Here is a 15468-nt window from a genome sequence, read left to right as displayed (position 1 = left end):
AGGACAAAAGTGTAAATGTTATTTTTCAAAGTGGAAATTTTTAACAAGGAGTACATGCTGGAGATTGCAGATAAAAATTAATAACTGTAATGGAACAAAATCATGTATTTTGTACATTTACACTCTACATTTTCAAACGCTAATCTCTGAATCAATAGAAATTATAGACAAGACTAGAAGTAGTAAAAAAGATTTAAATACAAAACACCAATAAAAGGGAAATAAAACAGCTCCAACTAAACCACTGCTATAAATATCTCCAGCAGCATTAAAGAGCGGCGCATTTCTTTACCTCTGATGAGACGTAGAAGGAATTTCCTTCTCTGCCACGTTTTGTTTGTGTGATTTCTGTTTAGAAACAAGAAAAGCAACATCAGTAATGGCATAAAACAAAGTATATGGTAAGAAAATACAATATCCTTCATTTGGATTCAAAATTCAGTTTTTACAGAAATCATCCAAGAAGCTTCCTTAAAAGTTTCAAAAATGCTTATTTACCATAAGAAAACATTCAGAGAAATGTGCTGCGAGTCTCTTCAAACTTACCTTTCTGTGAAAAAGAAGTTTAAACATCTTTGGACTTGATGTGATCGCAGCCAAAATCTCCTCAGCTTTGCAAAAGTTCAACTGAAAACAAGCAGTCAAAGGTTGTATATTTATAAACTTTCAGCATAGAACGTTCATACCCTGAACAGCAAACATCAGCATTATGATGTATGGGGCTCATTTGCATATTTTGGAATGTATGCTCATTTGAACTGTATGGTGCTCGTCTCCAAGCAACTGCTACAAAAACAGGTCAAGTCAAGTGGCTTTTATTGTCATTTTAACCACGTGCAGAGGTACTGTACAGAGTGAAATGAGACCGCGTTCCTCCGAGACCCTGGTGCTATATATGACATATACGGACAAACCCAGGACTACATAAAGTGCAGTGTGCATAAATTGCAAAAAGAAACAAGACAAAACAGTGCAAAACTAGACAGAACAGGACGATACAGACACAAGACAATGGAAATGTGCAAAATGCTGAGTATTGTGCAAAAGTAACTTGGTGTCTGTATGTATGTGTATGAGTGTGAGATACTGCAGATAAGTGCTTGGTAGTGACATGTGTGAAGGTGTGCGTGTGCCAGTGCAGTCACTGAGTGTTCAGGGGTCTGACGGCTTGTGGGAAGAAACTTTTCCGTAGTTTGGTAGCGAGGGCCCGGATGTTCTGGGACCTCTTTCCAGAAGGCAGCAGGGTGAAGAGTGTGTTTGAAGGCTGTGTGGGGTCCTCCAGCAAGCGGGTGTTATAAGGAGGGGAGAGGGACTCCAATGATCTTCTCAGCTGCTCTCACAATCCGTTGTAGGGTACTGCGATCTAATACGCTGCAGTTACCATACCAGACAGTGATGCAGCTACTTAGGATGCTCTTGTTAGTCCCACTGTAAAAGGTGGTGAGAATGGATGGTGGGAGATGGGCTTTCCTCAGCTTCTGCTTGAAGTAGAGACGCTGCTGGGCCTTCTTGGTTATGGAGCTGGTGTTGAGGGAGCAGGAGAGGTTCTCCGCCAGGTGGACACCAAGAAATCTGGTGCTCTTGACGACCTCCACAGAGGATCCATTCATGTTAAGTGGGCAGTGATCCCACTGTGCTCTCCTGAAGTCAACAATCTCTTTTGTTTTGTCCACGTTCACAGACAGGTTGTTGACTCTACACCTCTACAGATGGCCCGCAGTGCAACCCTTCAGCTTCCTACTAGATTCACCTATATACAAATTTAAAGACCTAGGAGACTTACTTCTCGTCACAGAGTTGTAGCATTCACAAGATTTTCAGAAAACTTGAACTCAAGGTCAAGGTCACTGATATTCAAACTGACCCCAGAACTTTAGTAGATGCACCAATGGTATCAATTCAAAATCCTACGCTTCTCGTTCCATTTTTATTTCACTATCTGTAACTAAGACAAATAAACAGTATTTGGGACACAAGTCACTATTAAAGTGGTTAGTGAGACTCCACATCTGATAACAGTATAACACACTGCTTATTTATGTAAAATTGTCATCAATAAATGTGTTCAAAACAGAAGCTACACTGGCTTTAAAAGTTTTTGTTAACTCTGACTACCTGTCTGCTCTTACCTGTTTCTTTTGCTCTCTGCTGTCTTCATCCTCCATCCAACTCTACATTGTATTGTTAGGGATGACATGATGAAACTGAAGGGTGTCTGGGCACCGAAAAAAGAAAAGAAGAGAGATTGGATTAGGCTGCAGCTGGCGTGCCATTCTCTCACTTCAGGATGAGATGCTGTGTCTTCTTACGTTAATCTTGTAAAACAGGATGTAGGCTGAGTGCTGCTGTTCCTCACAAGCTGCAGATCTAGTTGTGTGCAGCACCTGTGCGTCATTATAGGTGAGCCAAGGATGTAGAGTGTGGACTCTCCTCGGGACGGACAGAATTACAGATGCAGCAGCTGTTTCCGATGTATGGAAACCTGACACACAAACAAAAGTTTACAGTATCAGTGTAAAATAATTCATTTTGTCCAGGTTGAGAAGGTGAGCTTTGGTCCTTGTGCACCACGTGTACTCACCTGAAGCTGTCTGTAGTCTGAATTTTATTTTCCATTATTTATCCACCGCCCAAATGTTTCACTGCGCTACTGCAAAAAGGTAAAAACACAAACACACAATTAGACACTGAGCACTGGATGTGCATGCATGCATGAGCTTTGAAGTTTAAACTTTTTTTTATCATCAACAATTTTTATTTATTTCATTTTAAACTTCAATAACAGAGCTTAAGGATAACTACATAAATAAATAGTTTAAAAAACAAACAAACAAAAACAACAGAACAACAACAAAAAACAAAACAAAGGGAAGTTATCCTATTCTTTCTTCGCACACCAATTCCCACACCACCACTCTGTCATTACTCCTCTGTTCTTCAAGTTACAGAAAGCCAGCTTGTAAAGGGGGACCAAATACAATCATATTGATGTAATTTGTCTAATAAACCATAAGTCACTTTTTCGTAAGACGCCAACTTAGCCATTGTCTTTAGCCACTCTTCATAGGGAGGGGGGGTTCTTTTTCTGCCAATGTCTTAGCAGGACCCGTTTGGCCGTAGTAAGAGCCAAAATAATCCATCTTTTTGTATAACTGGAAAAATCTACAGGGAGTGCAGAATTATTAGGCAAGTTGTATTTCTGAGGAATAATTTTATTATTGAACAACAACCATGTTCTCAATGAACCCAAAAAACTCATTAATATCAAAGCTGAATGTTTTTGGAAGTAGTTTTTGTTTTTAGTTTGAGCTATTTTAGGGGGATATCTGTGTGTGCAGGTGACTATTACTGTGCATAATTATTAGGCAACTTAACAAAAAACAAATATATACCCATTTCAATTATTTATTTTTACCAGTGAAACCAATATAACATCTCCACATTCACAAATATACATTTCTGACATTCAAAAACAAAACAACAACAAATCAGTGACCAATATAGCCACCTTTCTTTGCAAGGACACTCAAAAGCCTGCCATCCATGGATTCTGTCAGTGTTTTGATCTGTTCACCATCAACATTGCGTGCAGCAGCAACCACAGCCTCCCAGACACTGTTCAGAGAGGTGTAGTGTTTTCCCTCCTTGTAAATGGCTGTAGCTCAGGTGGCAGAGCAGGTCAGCCACTAATCAGAAGGTCGGTGGTTCGATCCCAGGCTGCATCCTGGCTGCATGCCAAATATCCTTGGCAAGATACTAACCCCATGTTTGCCTACTGGTGGTGGTCAGAGGGCCCGGTGGCGCCAGTGTCCGGCAGCCTCGCCTCTGTCAGTGTGCCCCAGGGCAGCTGTGGCTACAATGTAGCTTGCCATCGCCAGTGTGTGAATGTGTGTGTGTGAATGACTGAATGTAGTGTGAAGCGCTTTGGGGTCCTTAGGGACTAGAAAAGCGCTATACAAATGCAGGCCATTTACCATAAATCTCACATTTGATGATGGACCACAGGTTCTCAATGGGGTTCAGATCAGGTGAACAAGGTGGCCATGTCATTAGTTTTTCTTCTTTTATACCCTTTCTTGCCAGCCACGCTGTGGAGTACTTGGACGCGTGTGATGGAGCATTGTCCTGCATGGAAATCATGTTTTTCTTGAAGGATGCAGACTTCTTCCTGTACCACTGCTTGAAGAAGGTGTCTTCCAGAAACTGGCAGTAGGACTGGGAGTTGAGCTTGACTCCATCCTCAACCCGAAAAGGCCCCACAAGCTCATCTTTGATGATACCAGCCCAAACCAGTACTCCACCTCCACCTTGCTGGCATCTGAGTCGGACTGGAGCTCTCTGCCCTTTACCAATCCAGCCACGGGCCCATCCATCTGGCCCATGTTAAGGTTCAAATATTGAGGAAGGAGAGTAAACACAACCATGGTCCAGAAGAGCTTGGTCAGACAATTGATTTTAATGAATACACGCGTGGGAAGACCAGTTCCGTTCGCAGACAGGGCTGATCTCCGACTTAATCAAAGCATAAACAGATTTTTTATACCATCAGGGCTTGAACTTACTGACGCCCCCCTCATCAAGACTCACTCTCATTTCATCAGTCCATAAAACCTTAGAAAAATCAATCTTGAGATGTTTCTTGGCCCAGTCTTGACGTTTCAGCTTGTGTGTCTTGTTCAGTGGTGGTCGTCTTTCAGCCTTTCTTACCTTGGCCGTGTCTCTGAGTATTGCACACCTTGTGCTTTTGGGCACTCCAGTGATGTTGCAGCTCTGAAATATGGCCAAACTGGTGGCAAGTGGCATCTTGGCAGCTGCACGCTTGACTTTTCTCAGTTCATGGGCAGTTATTTTGCGCTTTGGTTTTTCCACACGCTTCTTGCGACCCTGTTGACTATTTTGAATGAAACGCTTGATTGTTCGATGATCACGCTTCAGAAGCTTTGCAATTTTGAGACTGCTGCATCCCTCTGCAAGATATCTCACTATTTTTGACTTTTCTGAGCCTGTCAAGTTCTTCTTTTGACCCATTTTGCCAAAGGAAAGGACGTTGCCTAATAATTATGCACACCTGATATAGGGTGTTGATGTCATTAGACCACACCCCTTCTCATTACAGAGATGCACATCACCTAATATGCTTAATTGGTAGTAGGCTTTCGAGCCTATACAGCTTGGAGTAAGACAACATGCGTGAAGAGGATGATGTGGACAAAATACTCATTTGCCTAATAATTCTGCACTCCCTGTACATCAGAAATTTCTGTGGTTATACCAAGTATGGACTGTTTTGGTGAGATAACAAATCTCCTTTTTAAAACACTGAAAATTACCTCCATTATATTTTCCCACCAATCCCGAAGTGCCGAACAGCTCCATAAGATATGTAAAATCAAAGCATTTTGACCATCACATCTCCAACATTCGTCCGTAGAGGCCAGGTTCCATTTATACAATTGTTGCGGTGTTCGATGCCACCTATGGATTATCTTAAATTGAATCAATCTACTGCCTGTTTCTTTATACATAGTATTAATATTTTGAAAACATGAATCCCATTCAACTGAAGATATGTCCAATGCCATGCCCTGGGCCCAGTAGCCCTTAACTTTAAGGAGAGGGTCAGCTGACCGTTCTTGCAATAAGTGATAAATCTTAGAGGTAATGCCTTTACCCAAGGATGATCTTGAGAGCAGGACTTCCACAGGGCTGCCCACAGGACAACTCAAAGGGGTTCCGAGCCACTTCGACAATGAACTATGTATTTGGACATATCTCCAGAATTGATTACGCTGCAACTTATATAACTCCACAATTTTATCAAAGCTTAAAAAACATTTAGTCCCACAGTCAAATAAATCTGATACATTAAGGATGCCTGCTTTACGGCACTGTAACCAGTCAACCGATGTCCCTCCAATTAAAATTATTTTATTACTCCATAAGGTTGCCGAAGGTGATTTAATAAAGTCCCAGCGACCTGCCCTATGTAATTTAAACCACAATATCTTTGCAATTATAGGATGGGTAGTTTTATGACTGGTATCAAACAGCTCCCTCCAAGGAGAAATACCGCCATTAACTTCCGTCTCTATATGGGACCAGATGGGTTTAACTGGTGCAGTAGGTAACCAAGCTCTAAGTTGTTTCACGTTCATCACCCAATAATACCATTGGAAATTAGGCAATGAAAAACCTCCTTGTTTTGCACTCGCTTGAAGTTTCTTAATACTTAAACGATGTGGTGAGCTATCCCAAAGAAACTGCCGCATTAAAAAGTCTAGATCTTTGAAATACTTATCTGGAATGTGTAATGGAATATTAGATAAAATATAAAAGATCATGGGTGCAGTCATCATCTTAATACAACTAATTTTACCCCATATTGTGAGACACACTCTGGACCATCTACCAAATTCCATTTTTATCCTTTCAAACATTGGCTCCATATTTGCTCGAACCATCTTAGTGTAATCCGAGGTAATTTGTATCCCCAAATACCTCAAACCATTCACGGACCACAGAAACTCCCTGTCACGGCGAGTGAGATAAGCCGTATAAAAATAATAAATGAGGATCCAATCGCAGGCAGTAGTGGAGGAGTGAAGGTGGTTTATTGGACACGAAATAAATATAGACAAACAGCAAATGGAGCACAAACTAAACTAGACTGGAGACAACTAAACTACTGAATACGAACCGGAACTCAAACATGAAGCAAGGTGGACGACGGTACAAGATGGTGACGGCAGGGAACACACGGATGAAACATGGTGGAAAACACAGACAGACCAGCAACTACAATGACAGAGGACACGACTTAAATACACACAGAGAAACACAGGGGAATTACACACAGGTGGTGGACACAGCTGGGAATAATCAACAAGACGAGACAGAGGTAAAACTGAACACACTCACATGGGACGCAGACCTTCACAATAAAACAGGAAACGAGAACACTACACCAAGACGCAGACCTGACACAGAGACAGACAGAATGACACATGGAACTAGGGCTGAACGATTATGGAAAATAATCTAATTGCGATTTTTTGCCCCAATATTGCGATTGCGATGCGATATGCGATTATTTTTTAAGGTCTTTGTCTTCTGTATTATTAAACAAAGACAAGCAATACATCATATAGTATGGCCAATACTATATTACATTAATTTTAAACTGTTCTTTCCTGGAAGACAGACCTCTGTTATGATGACATGAGGTGATGCATGAATTGATGACTGACATTTTTATTTAACTTCTTCAATCACAACAGTATATTTGAACATACACAATAGTTTATTTTTAGCTTACAAACATCTGAGCATAAAGTGCTGACAAGGAACCCTGGTGTAAACATTAAAATGAAAGTCAGTACAATGTGCAGATTGCAGAAATATACATAAACAAAATCAGTGGCTTTACCACACTCAGTTTTTCGACAAACTACTAGACAGTCATTCAATTAAAAAATAATATTAAATAAATAAAACTAATAAATAAAAAATACACACATCTTACTGATCTCTGCAGTCAGTAACATTACACATAAAGTGCAAACATAATAGCAATTGTATAAACACACACACAAACACGCCTTTAAAATTTAAAGGCGTGAAATTGGACGGTCTAGTTCTGATTAGCGTCACCGCTGTCTCGGTGGAGTTTAATAAACTCGGCCGTCTGCTTCTTGCTATCTAAAATATAACCAGACACTGGTGTAAATTCTCGACTGTCTCATACTTCTGTTTAATAAGTTTTCTGTTTGACGTTTAGTCAGCTGTGTGAAAACCAAGGAGGAACCCACCCGGGGGATTAATAAAGTTTTATTTTATCTAATCTAATAACTTTAATCTCAGCCAAACCGATTTACTCACGAACAAACAAAACACTGAAAAAAGCCCAACAATAACATTTTTAGGTTGTCTAAGTGACTTATATATTACGTTTAACCCGAGCAGCGAAACTCCGCGGTGATCTGAAAATGATGTGCCGGGAGTTGTGCCGTTCTCGGCCGCATCAGTAACCCTCGAGCTCCCGGCTAGCTGTCGAGCTGGTGGGTAGCAGACGCCTCTGAAAACGTCGAAGCACTTTTGCAAATATGGGATATCTTGATAAACCGAGCAGATATTTGATGTTTACACAACTACTTTCTCGCCTGAAAATATGTTAAAAGTTTATTTTGTGACCCTGAAAGATTAGTATGAGTAATTTTAAAACTTAGTAGCGGCCGCCATTGCTGGAAACTGGAGTTTGGCTGGGCCGCGCTATGAATTCTGGGATATGGTAGTAATTTGGACAGCCTTCGGCACGTCGCTGTGACGTAATCGGTCTACAAATGCGGCCTCAGGAGGATGCAGCCCATGAATTTGGACATGTCCAGAGTATAATTGCAGCCTTTGCGGTTAGAAAATTGCACTTGATCATGTCGCGATATTATCGCAAATGCGATATATCGTTCAGCCCTACATGGAACCTGAACTAAACTAAACGTGAGATACAACCGAGAACAAATCCTTAAACATGAATAAACAGAAACATAGAATTATAATAATAATAATAATAATAATAATAATAGGGCAGCACGGTGGCACGGTGGTTAGCACTGTTGCCGCACAGCAAGAAGGTCCTGAGTTCAATTCCAACATCAGGCCGGGGTCTTTCTGTGTGGAGTTTGCATGTTCTCCCCGTGTTTGCGTGGGTTCTCTCCGGGTACTCCGGCTTCCTCCCACCGTCCAAAGACATGCAGCTTGTGGGGATAGGTTAATTGGATAATCCAAATTGTCACTAGGTGTGAATGTGCGAATGAATGTGAGTGCGAATGGTTGTCTGTCCCTGTGTGTTGGCCCTGCGACAGACTGGCGACCTGTCCAGGGTGTACCCCGCCTCTCGCCGTATGACAGCTGGGATAGGCTCCAGCGCCCCCCGCGACCCTGAAAAGGACAAGCGGAAGCGAATGGATGGATGGATGGATGGAATAATAATAATAATAATACTCATAACGCCCAAAACCACAACAAACATTCAAAAATAAACTAATCAATCAAAATTCAAAATACTGGGTCGAAACTGACCCAGAACCATGACAGTACCCCCCCACCTCCAAGGGCTGGCCCCCGACAGCCCCAAACAAAAAGACAGCAACAAAACAGAGCACCAGACCAGGGTGGGTGGAGGGGGTCAAGGAAGGAGGGTACGAAACCAAAAACAAGGGGCTGAAGCCGGACCAAACGAAGACGAGGCAGGGCCAGACGAAGGCGGAGCCGGACCAGATGAAGGCCAAAACCAGTCCAAAAACACAAGAAAACAGTCCACGAACACAGGAAAACAGATCAAAAACAAAACCAAACTAGAGCTCAACAAGAGTCTAAGAAAAGTTCAGGGGGTCGACAACACAAGGACCAAGACAGTTCTGGAGGCCGGCCGTGCACACGGCAACGGCGGCGACGGGCAAACAGTTCTGGAGGCCGACCGTGCACACGGCAACGGCGGTGATGGGCAAACAGTTCTGGAGGCCGACCACTTGGAAGGCAGTGGCGGCCACTGAGCAGGTCCGGAGGTCGGCCGCGATGCCAGCGGCGGCCGACGAACTCTTTCCGGAGGCCGTCCCCGAAGGCCATGATGCCAACTTAGAGGCCCGGAAAACGGCCGGCAGAGGCGAGGCAGAACGGGTCGAGCTGGCTCTGATGGCGGTGTGGCAACCGCAGGACCAGACGAGGCAGGACCAGACGAAGACGAGGCAGGACCAGACGAAGGCGGAGCTGAAGCCGAACCAGATGAAGGCGGAGCTGAAGCCGGACCAAACGAAGATGAGGCAGGGCCAGACGAAGGCGGAGCCGGACCAGATGAAGGCACGGAGGCTGGACCAGGCGTGGATGAAGGCACGGCAGCGGGACGGCTGCGGAACCAGACAGTGGTGATGCTGCAGGCAGTGATGCTGCAGGAGGTGATGTGGATGCAGGCAACGGTGTAGAAGCCACAGGGGATGATTCAGCAGGTGGTGGCTAAACAAACTTCCCCGGACCGTCAGCAGACGTGAGGATGTGCTTGCTGGGTCCTCCAGGACCCCCAGCAGACGAGGCATGGTGCTGGGTGGGCTCCTCAGACCCACCATCTGACTTGGCTTGAGGCTGGACGGGCAACTCGGGCCCCCCAGCTGACGACAGTTGAGGCTGGCTGGGTTCTCCCGAACCCCCAGCTGACGACACTTGAGGCTGGCTGGGCTCCTCAGGCCCTCCAGCCGACGAGGCAGGATGCTGGCTGGGTTCACCTGAACCCCCAGCTAACATGGCTTGAGACTGGACGGGCCCCTCTGGCCCTCCAGTGGAAACAGACACTGAAGCAGCAGGCACGGAGACCTCTGCCAGTGTGGACACTGGCTGGGACTGAGCAGCACAGTGGCTAGACTCAGGCAGCAACAGTGGGATGCAGTCCTCAGAGGGCTGAAAGTGTTCCCCAATACACTCAGCAGAGGACGGAGGCGGACGGGTGAACTCACTTGAACTCTCAGGGGGTGCTGAGAGCTGAGACTGTTCTGGTGAGTTCTCCGGTGAGGCTGCTGGCGCTGGCGTCTTGACCTCTAGGGGTCCAGAGTTGGCTGGTGACTGACACCCAGCCTCTGGGGAGGCCCTAGAGGGAGCAACTGTCTCTGACATGGCCAGCTTAAGAGAACCAGCAGATATTGTGGTGAAGTGTGTTCCCTGCTTTGAATGAGATAGTGAGGATGGTGGCTGAGTAAACGAGCGGACAGACAGCTGAACTGGTGGCAACAGAGCAATAGGCAGCGAAGCGGCTACAGAGTGACCTACAGGTAGCGGAGACGACTGTAGTGGAGTTGTAATAAGTGGTGGAGTGGGTGACTGAACTGAGGGCAGCGCGGCTGCTGACTGAACTGAGGGCAGGGCGGCTGCTGACTGAACTGAGGGCAGCGCGGCTGCTGACTGAACTGAGGGCAGCATTACAGGCCTGGCATTTGACTGGGATGGAAGTGAGGATGGGACAATGGAGCGGACACGGTCATAAACATGGAACGAGGGTTCAGAACAGGCAGTCTTAGAAGCTATGGCCATGGGTGAGAAATCATTGTTATCCTCAGTAGAAACACAAAAAATTGCGGTAGCGGCGGGGGGGTGTAGGTGAAGCTCGTGGAGAACAAAACTCTGCACGAGCGGATGCAAAGAGTCCAATAGCCAGGGATAACCGGAAATAAGGTGTTGTAGGTTGGCTTCCACAGTGTAAAGAGAGGCGTCTCCCTCATGCTCTAACCACTGGTTAATTAATCTAGAAGCAGAGTCAATAACGGCCTCCCGAAGCTCCCTGGGTGGACTGAATGCCGCTGGATCCATAGCTGGCTGGTCCGTACTGTCACGGCGAGTGAGATAAGCCGTATAAAAATAATAAATGAGGATCAATCGCAGGCAGTAGTGGAGGAGTGAAGGTGGTTTATTGGACACGAAATAAATATAGACAAACAGCAAATGGAGCACAAACTAAACTAGACTGGAGACAACTAAACTACTGAATACGAACCGGAACTCAAACATGAAGCAAGGTGGACGACGGTACAAGATGGTGACGGCAGGGAACACACGGATGAAACATGGTGGAAAACACAGACGGACCAGCAACTACAATGACAGAGGACACGACTTAAATACACACAGAGAAACACAGGGGAATTACACACAGGTGGTGGACACAGCTGGGAATAATCAACAAGACGAAACAGAGGTAAAACTGAACACACTCACATGGGACGCAGACCTTCACAATAAAACAGGAAACGAGAACACTACACCAAGACGCAGACCTGACACAGAGACAGACAGAATGACACATGGAACCTGAACTAAACTAAACGTGAGATACAACCGAGAACAAATCCTTAAACATGAATAAACAGAAACATAGAATTCTAATAATAATAATAATAATAATACTCATAGCGCCCAAAACCACAACAAACATTCAAAAATAAACTAATCAATCAAAACTCAAAATACTGGGTCGAAACTGACCCAGAACCATGACACTCCCAACTGTTTAAATAAAGTATGGGGGCAGTGTCCTGACATAGGCATTGCCTCTGATTTATCCCAGTTGACGCGATACCCTGAAAGCAGCGTAAAGCTTTCTATACATTCTAATAGGGCTGGAATTGACTTCCCAGGCTGGGTCATAAGTAACAACACATCATCTGTATATAATAGAAGCTTATGTTGACTATTACCCATCGAAATTTCAAATATATTTACATTATTTCTCAGTTTTTGTGCCAAAGGCTCTATAGCAATTACAAAAAGACCGGGGCTAAGGGGACAACCCATTTTTGTGGATCTCAGTAAAAGGAATAGGTCTGATATGAGCCCATTCGTCAATACTCGCGCTGAAGGCGAATCATATAATATCTTTATCCACCTAATAAAATTGTCACCAAAACCAAACTTTTCTAATGTCTTAAACAGATAATCCCACTCAACACAATCAAAAGCTTGTGCAGCATCCAGCGATAGGGCCACTGTTGGATATACTGAATCATATACATAATTTTGCAAATTAACCAACCGCCTAATATTATCTGAACCATAGCGGTTTGGAACAAAACCAGATTGGTCTGCATGAATTATTTTCGCCATTACTACTTTTAATCGACCCGCTAAGACCTTTGCCAAGATTTTTTGGTCAGAATTCAGCAAAGATATGGGGCGGTAACCACTTGGGTCTAAAGGGTCTTTCCCAGTTTTAAGAATAAATGTTATAAGTCCAGAGTGCATTGACTGAGGTAATGAGCCTACTTTGAACGCCTCATTATAAACATCGAGCAACAGGGGACTTAACATATCCTCAAATGCTCTATAGAAATCCAATGGTAACCCATCTAATCCTGGAGCTTTATTAAGTGGCATACTGTTAATTGCACGGGTAATCTCCTCCACTGTAATTGGAGCATCTATAATCAGTGGGACTAACAAGAGCATCCTAAGTAGCTGCATCACTGTCTGGTATGGTAACTGCAGCGTATTAGATCGCAGTACCCTACAACGGATTGTGAGAGCAGCTGAGAAGATCATTGGAGTCCCTCTACCCTCCTTATAACACCCGCTTGCTGGAGGACCCCACACAGCCTTCAAACACACTCTTCACCCTGCTGCCTTCTGGAAAGAGGTCCCAGAACATCCGGGCCCTCGCTACCAAACTACGGAAAAGTTTCTTCCCACAAGCCGTCAGACCCCTGAACACTCAGTGACTGCACTGGCACACGCACACCTTCACACATGTCACTACCAAGCACTTATCTGCAGTATCTCACACTCATACACATACATACAGACACCAAGTTACTTTTGCACAATACTCAGCATTTTGCACATTTCCATTGTCTTGTGTCTGTATCGTCCTGTTCTGTCTAGTTTTGCACTGTTTTGTCTTGTTTATTTTTGCAATTTATGCACACTGCACTTTATGTAGTCCTGGGTTTGTCCGTATATGTCATATATAGCACCAGGGTCTCGGAGGAACGCGGTCTCATTTCACTCTGTACAGTACCTCTGCACGTGGTTAAAATGACAATAAAAGCCACTTGACTTGACCTGTTTTTGTAGCAGTTGCTTGGAGACGAGCACCATACAGTTCAAATGAGCATACATTCCAAAATATGCAAATGAGCCCCATACATCATAATGCTGATGTTTGCTGTTCAGGGTATGAACGTTCTATGCTGAAAGTTTATAAATATACAACCTTTGACTGCTTGTTTTCAGTTGAACTTTTGCAAAGCTGAGGAGATTTTGGCTGCGATCACATCAAGTCCAAAGATGTTTAAACTTCTTTTTCACAGAAAGGTAAGTTTGAAGAGACTCGCAGCACATTTCTCTGAATGTTTTCTTATGGTAAATAAGCATTTTTGAAACTTTTAAGGAAGCTTCTTGGATGATTTCTGTAAAAACTGAATTTTGAATCCAAATGAAGGATATTGTATTTTCTTACCATATACTTTGTTTTATGCCATTACTGATGTTGCTTTTCTTGTTTCTAAACAGAAATCACACAAACAAAACGTGGCAGAGAAGGAAATTCCTTCTACGTCTCATCAGAGGTAAAGAAATGCGCCGCTCTTTAATGCTGCTGGAGATATTTATAGCAGTGGTTTAGTTGGAGCTCTTTTATTTCCCTTTTATTGGTGTTTCGTATTTACATCTTTTTTACTACTTCTAGTCTTGTCTATAATTTCTATTGATTCAGAGATTAGCGTTTGAAAATGTAGAGTGTAAATGTACAAAATACATGATTTTGTTCCATTACAGTTATTAATTTTTATCTGCAATCTCCAGCATGTACTCCTTGTTAAAAATTTCCACTTTGAAAAATAACATTTACACTTTTGTCCTCATCAGCATCCCGGATGCTTGTGTTGCTGAAAATGGTCAAAAGAAGAAGAGAAAATGGAGACACCTCTGCTGTTCCTCGGTTTGCTTTTACACGAAACATATGAAATGCACATTCTCTTTAAATTGCACTTGTTAATTTAAAGTGACTTTACTTTTTTAATAAACTTATGTTTGTTCGTCCTCTGCAGCAAACTGACAGCGATGCAGAGGCAGAGAGCAACACTGTGAAGACACAAAAAAAGTGTCGCTGGTTTCTTTTTAAATTCTGGAAGGTATGTTTTATGGAAAGAGTCACTGTCATCAAGCATTTACTCATCACAGTTAAATGCGAAGAATTAAGAGCAATTTAGCACATCCATGTCCTCAAATTAAGTTCAAAGATGTTTAAACGTTTTTTTTTTCACAGAAAGGTAAGTTTGAAGAGACTTGCAGGATGTTTCTCTAAATATTTTTTATGGTAAATAAGCATTTTTGAATCTTTTAATGAAGCTTGATGGATGATTTCTGTAAAAACTGAATTTTGATCAAAACCAAATGAAGGATTTTGTATTTCATAGGACAAACTTTAAAACTCAATTTAAAGCATGAATAAATTGTTTTTAATTTATTTAAAGATATTCCTATATATCTGCTTCATGAGCTGACAGCTCACTAAAGTGATAAATAATATGAAATAATACCAAATTTTCTAACTGGACACTTTTCATGGAGAGACTCCCTTGGTATGTTTGTTTTATGCCATTACTGATGTTGGTTTTCTTGTTTCTAAACAGAAATTACACAAACAAAACGTGGCAGAGAAGGAAATTCCTTCTACGTCTCATCAGAGGTAAAGAAATGCGCCGCTCTTTAATGCTGCTGGAGATATTTATAGCAGTGGTTTAGTTGGAGCTGTTTTATTTCCCTTTTATTGGCATTTTTCTTCCACCTTGTGTATTTACATCTTTTTTACTACTTTTGGACGTCCTCCAAAATGTTTCAACTTCAAAGCTCATGCATACATGCGCATACACTGCTCAGAATCTTGACATCTTTCCTAATTTTGTGTTTGTGTTTTTACCTTTTTGGAGCAGTGTAGCA

General features: G+C 43.0%; 1 long non-coding RNA gene across 1 annotated transcript; it reads right to left on the bottom strand.

The window, feature by feature from the left end:
* Positions 1-552: 552 nt before the first annotated feature.
* Positions 553-2832, bottom strand: LOC146683501 (uncharacterized). Its single transcript, XR_014917664.1, has 4 exons — positions 2582-2832; positions 2310-2482; positions 2130-2215; positions 553-627 (listed from the first exon to the last, which is right to left on the bottom strand). It is a non-coding gene; the product is annotated as an uncharacterized LOC146683501 (long non-coding RNA).
* Between the last annotated feature and the right edge of the window lie 12636 nt (positions 2833-15468).

This window comes from Copadichromis virginalis, linkage group LG22 (genome assembly GCF_057382275.1).
Source record: "Copadichromis virginalis isolate Kocher_CV1m ecotype Utaka linkage group LG22, C_Virginalis_male_GT1.1, whole genome shotgun sequence".
Taxonomy (NCBI): domain Eukaryota; kingdom Metazoa; phylum Chordata; class Actinopteri; order Cichliformes; family Cichlidae; genus Copadichromis; species Copadichromis virginalis.
Note: the sequence above shows the minus strand (reverse complement) of the source record. Positions and strands in the feature narration are given on the sequence as shown.